This window comes from Magallana gigas, chromosome 7 (genome assembly GCF_963853765.1).
Source record: "Magallana gigas chromosome 7, xbMagGiga1.1, whole genome shotgun sequence".
NCBI lineage: Eukaryota > Metazoa > Mollusca > Bivalvia > Ostreida > Ostreidae > Magallana > Magallana gigas.
Genome location: NC_088859.1, coordinates 18506949 through 18512948, shown reverse-complemented (window position 1 = coordinate 18512948; position 6000 = coordinate 18506949). Strand labels below are relative to the sequence as shown.

At 33.3% G+C, this 6000-nt stretch overlaps 1 long non-coding RNA gene across 1 annotated transcript; it reads right to left on the bottom strand.

Moving 5' to 3' along the window:
- Positions 1 to 1576: 1576 nt before the first annotated feature.
- On the bottom strand, positions 1577 to 3067 carry LOC136270253 (uncharacterized). The gene is made up of 2 exons (XR_010708010.1): positions 2076 to 3067; positions 1577 to 1638 (listed from the first exon to the last, which is right to left on the bottom strand). It is a non-coding gene; the product is annotated as an uncharacterized lncRNA (long non-coding RNA).
- Positions 3068 to 6000: the final 2933 nt, after the last annotated feature.

The window sequence follows — 6000 nt, the reverse complement described above, 5'->3', positions numbered from 1 at the left end:
TTAGTGTGCTGCATGTTACATAAAATGCTGTTGCCTTGTGCATCCTCACACAACTTGGGGCACTGTGCTAAAATAACCTCGCACAACACACCATCTTGCTAACCCAACCACACAACATATACCACTATTAACGCATTTAAATAATTATACCATGCATTATTTGTTGTGCAAACTTTTTTCCAAATTTTCATGTTGCCTTAATGTTGAATTATCACATGCACATTATACACCATTGTGCTAACACATCGAAATTCTGAATGTGATTATAAAAGCTGTGTGAAGTTATGTTTGCATGGCAGCGTGTTGAGTGACATCGCAACAGGATGTTGTACTAAGTTGTATTAGTGCAACTGTGAATTTGGACAGTACTTTTTTTCTGAATATGCTGTTGGGTTTTTGCTATGGTCCTGATCAAGACACAATATTTTCCCAATAAAATAAGCTTGCTGTCTAAAAACAATTATTTTTTAAGAAGAATTAACCCAACCGAATACACATGAAACTGTCTTTTGCCAGCCCTTACCAAAATATAAGGCCTCTGGCAAACAGTTGCCGCAAATTTGCAGAGAGGTTGCTGCAAATTTGCGACAAACAGTTGCAGCAAATTTGCGGCAAGTTCAGAATTCGTATGCAAATTAGCTTCTGGCAAACTGTTTGCTGCAAAGTTGCGGCAAGTTCAGAATTCGTATGCAAATTAGCTTTTGGGAAACTGTTTGCGGCAAAGTTGCGGCAAGTTCAGAATTCGTATGCAAATTAGCTTCTGGCAAACTGTTTGCGGCAAATTTGCAGCAAGTTCAGAATTCGTATGCAAATTAGCTTCCGGCAAACTGTTTGCGGCAAATTTGCCGCAAGCTTACAGATAGACATAGCAACTTTAAGATATTACAACATAAGAAAAACAATTAATAAACACTAATAATCATTTAATATTGAGTTACTAATACATGTACTATGCTTTTCAATCAATTAACAAATAACTTCTACTGGTGATTGACAAAGATGTTGTTTAACTTAAACAGTTGCAGCAAAATTAGAGATAAAGGACACAAGTAATTAACTTAAAATTTTACACATTTTATAAATTTCAAAAATAAACACAAAACTGATGAACAAACCATATTGAAATTTGACAAATGGTACTCAACCGATAGGTGATGATTTGTTGCTGCAGATCGATAAACTTGAATGCAGTTTGATCACAACATGCATGCACAGATGGACTTGTCAAACGTTCACAATGAGCGAAGTTCAAACCATATACCATATTTTTCGGAAATTAGGTCGATACTTTTACCGATAGTTCACAATTAAGCCCTGCACGGTCACTGGTCATGTTACAATTAATCACGGATTCTTTAAGGCATTCTCGATGTCTTTTTTATGACGGTCTCCTGTACGTGCTCTCCGATTTAATTTCACACATAAACAATATCACACAAATAGCCGAATATCACAATAATGCCCACAATGGAATGGTCAGACTTCAGCACTGTTGTTTATATGCTTTTCTACGTAAGTCTTGCACAAATTCTGTCTTCACTCTTTTTTGGTTGCATCATTTGATCATAAAATCATTGGGTTTTTTTTTTGCGCATGGTTTTCTTTAGGTCTGTGTAACCCAGTCACCAGGGCAGACACCTATTGGGAAGATAAATGGATTTCATATAAACACAATTGTTTTCAGATTAAAACAAGTTAGCCTATCATATACTTACTCAATCTATAAATCTATATAAAGCTACAAATTTGCACTAGGCCTACTCTAACTCTGACTATGCGAGTAGAACATGAATTCTTTTATTTAAGTAATAAAAATGTAAATCATATGAAATGTACTTTTACACTATGTAATGATAATTTCCTAAATTTGGCGTTGTTTAAATAAATTTTAATCATTTGTTCATGCATCACAACGATGTCAATAACGAACGTTTTGCTCGATTCGACACCCCGCATTGTCATAGGGACGGCCTTATACTGTTAAACTCATTATAAAAGATCACAGTCTTTCGTTTTAAATTCCAATAACTGTTTAAACTGCCATTCAACGAATATGTTTTCATTACTTCACTTACTTTTTCAAAAACGTGCTCATGATCATGCAGATGGTGCATGCAGTGGCCATAGGTGTTGAGACTCGATTCATTCACTTATATTCGTCCTCTGTTTAGCCGTGGATTTTCCAAAAGTAAACACTCCATTGACAATGTTTCTTTTACCTTGTGCACAGCCTTATTCCCTTATTTTCATTCACTTTACCATCTCGGTGATGGCAGACAACATGGCAGCATCGAATGTGAAAATTGGCGGCTAGCTATTGATCGACCAATCAGCGCGCGCGTAGCTTAACATTGAAACAAAAGTAAAAGTAGAAACAAACACTGAACAGCATAACGTTACGGAAAACTCTTCAATCTACATGATTCAACATCAAGCGGTTTATATACTCAAATCCAAGTTGACTGATATTTGAACGTAGGAAAAAAAAATATAGCATAACAAAAGAACAGACAGGTTGGTGTTCACGTAATACGTGGGGTCGGGGGGGGGGGGTTCATTATGAAGCATCATGCGATTAAAGTTGATCTTATTTTCGTAATAATATTTTTATCGAGACTATCTTAGAATAAAACTTAAATCCAAAAATATTAATTAGATTTATTTTTTCTCTATACACAAATTATAAAAGCAATTCATTATAACTGACAGTCTTAAATTTGTGCTGAATGTGTAAATGAAATTGTATAAGTCTTATTTCTGGTAAAGCTTTGGCAAGCTCACGAAGTAAAACAAACAGAGAAAAAAGAAGAAATGTTTGTGATAAACTTCTGGCAAATTTTTAGGTGTTTGCCAAAAGTTTGCCACTTCTGGCGAAGAAGCTGCAAACATAATTGGGTGTCTGGTAAACTTTTGGCAAAATATAAGAGGTTTACCAGAAGTTCGCTACTACTGGCAAAGATCGGCAAACAAGTTCTAAAGTTTTCTGGTAAACTAATCAGTTTGCCGAAAATTTGCGGCAAGTTTGCTGCAAGTTTGCCGCAAACAATTCATTTTGGTAAGGGAGTCCATCATAGGGTTCAATGTCTTATCAAATAGCCAAGTCTGTCTATGAAGTGGCTTGTACCTTACATGCAAACCCTCAGAAATCAAGGTCTACAAGCTTAATTAATTTATAGTTTTTGTAGTCTTCATGGCTTGCTATATATTCATGCAAAATGAAAACTTTTCAGGTCACCCGAGTCAATCAGGTGACCTATTGCAATTGTTTTTCGTCTGTCATCATCATGAAGCATGTGTTAACAAATGAACGTTTTTAACTTCTTGAAACTACATGCCATTGGCCAATTCTTTGCAAATTTGGTTTGATGCATCTTTGGGGTAAGGGGAACATAAATTGTAAATTTCATGACTTTTGCCCCTCAAAATTGTCAATATTTGACCATTTTTAACCGGGTTTTCCAAAGGAAAAATAGGCATATTGAAATGGTGAAAATGGTAGGTGAGCGGCTGCCAAATTGGTATCCCTATTGTACGGATAACTCCTCCTGCAGTTTTCAAGATAGTAAATTGTTGTTTTGCAGATCAATTGTGCATTTATGAGAGATGTGCAAATTACTTAGATTTTGATTTTTTTTATTTATAAAAAAAAACCAAAAAACAGTTGTTGAACTTTTGTCCTCTTTATTTTTTTGGCATAATATTGCATATTGGAAACCCTTATTGCATGGATAACTTCTCCTACAATTTTTAAGATTAAAGGAAGTTGTTGTTTTGCAAATCAATTATACATATATCAGAGATGAACTATATAATTATGTATATTACTTAAATTTTGATTTTTGATAATGTATGAAAAAATACCTGCTGTTGAACTAAGTCATTTTTTGGCAAAATAATTTGCAAATAGAGTACCCCATTTCTCTGGATAGGTAGTGTTTTTAATTCAGTGTTGAAAAATTCCACAAAAGAAAACCCGGTTTACTGTCATGCACATCAACAGCTTTTCTCTTAATTGTTCAAAAATCTTAAATTCTCTACTTATACATACATCTAAAAGTTAAAACTGGATTCAGTTATATAGACCTTTAAACTCCAGGATGGGGCCAAAATGGTCAAATAGTCCTAAATTAAATGAGAATCTAAACTACTATATTAAAATAATAGACTCTAATTTATGGTCTTTAATACCGAAATTTTGTTTTATATATTTTAAACATCATTGGTACTTGAAGATTACCAATTTGTTTTTATTTTTTCTCAGTTAAGCTTCGCTAATTAATAATCAACGAAAATACCTAAAAAAAATCCCGGAAATCATCTGGATTTTTTGGATTTTACAATCTTGCGCTTGCGCAATGCATTCATGCTAACAGGATCTTTAGTTTATGTTTCCACAATATCATATTTGCATGAATAAACTCGAGATGATAATACAAATATGGGTAAATTTTCATGGGAAATTTGCTATATATTCTGTTCATATATAATATGTACTAATGATTTCTTATGAGAGAAAGTATAAAATAACAAATATACATTTCAACTAAGTACAAGTACTTACTTTTGTTATCGTGATGACAAAAAAATATTTGATAACATGCAAAAAAACTCGCATTATATTTCTTAGGAGAGTGAAGATAGAATATGTTTTATCGTAAAAATGAATTATGTCCTACGGACCCAGTTTTATGAAAGAATGCGTTCCGTGTATTGTCTCTGTAGCAAAGAAAATATGTGTACATTGGTGAAAAAGTGTTGAATTCTTCTATTATATAGATTAAAATGTTGAGATGAAAGGTATTTACAGTCTCATAAAAGGTTTATTATGATGAATTGACTATTTTTCTTTTTCAAGGCAACTTAATAAATTTTCTCCAAAATCGTTTCGTAGCGATTTTGCAATTTTCTGCTACATACCATCTTCGCTAGCCAAGGGTTTTCGGTCGACTTTGCTCCGTTTATGGGGAGCAAAGTGGACCGAAAACCCTTGGCTAGTGAAGATGGCTACATACGGGTATAAGGGAGGCATTCTAACTGTGGTGAGGGCTTTTCCCGAGACACAGATTATTCAAACTAAGGAAAGTATAGGGAAATTAATAGCATTATTGTAGGCTTATAGCTTTGTTATGTAAATGTCAATAATACGGTGTGTCGATGTACCTATTACCTAAATGTCCAATATGCAATATCAACCCGTGCACGCTCGGGTCAAAGTCTAGTAATGTTTAAAAATCTTCTTTACTTTTGCTGTTATTTGACAGAAACTGATTATTTATAAAGAAAGATCATAAAGCCCTCTACCAAAATTGTAAATTTCCCTCTAGGTAAGGGTTCTGATTCTAGGTTGGGGCAAAAATGGTCAGATAGTGTAAATTTTTATGTTTAAAAATCTTCTTAATCTTATTATTTTTACTGCCACTGAATAGAAACTAGCTGCTTATTTAGAAAGACTATAAAGCTTTCTCCTGAATTATAAATTTCATGGCTCCCGGGGTAAGGGTTTTAACTCTAGGGGTGCTGGCATGTAAATCAATTTGTTCTTTAAATATGCTAAGCATGCAATTCTTAAAATATGGTGGCATAAGAATTCAGAGATTTATTTGGATTTATATCCCATTTGTAAACATTTTTAGGATCTTTTTGAGAATGCAATGCTCAACATGTTATTGACTATAAAAGCATCCTGTTGGAAATGGGACTTGATTATAAACATGCGAATATCCAAGGGGGGTAATGGATTTTTCTTTAAACAGGATCTACATGTATTATACTTCATTGTACAGATATTTCATATTATGACTCCATTTGTTAAGATGAGCAATGTGGCCCATGGGCCTCTTGTTGTTATTTTTAAATTATTATTAATAAAAACATACTTTCACTAATTTAAGTTGTACACATGTAAAAAAAAAAAAAATAACTATTTTAATTATTTTAGAAAACTAAGTTGAAGTAATGAAATGATTGCATGACTTTGTAAACAATAATCTAGAAAAATGT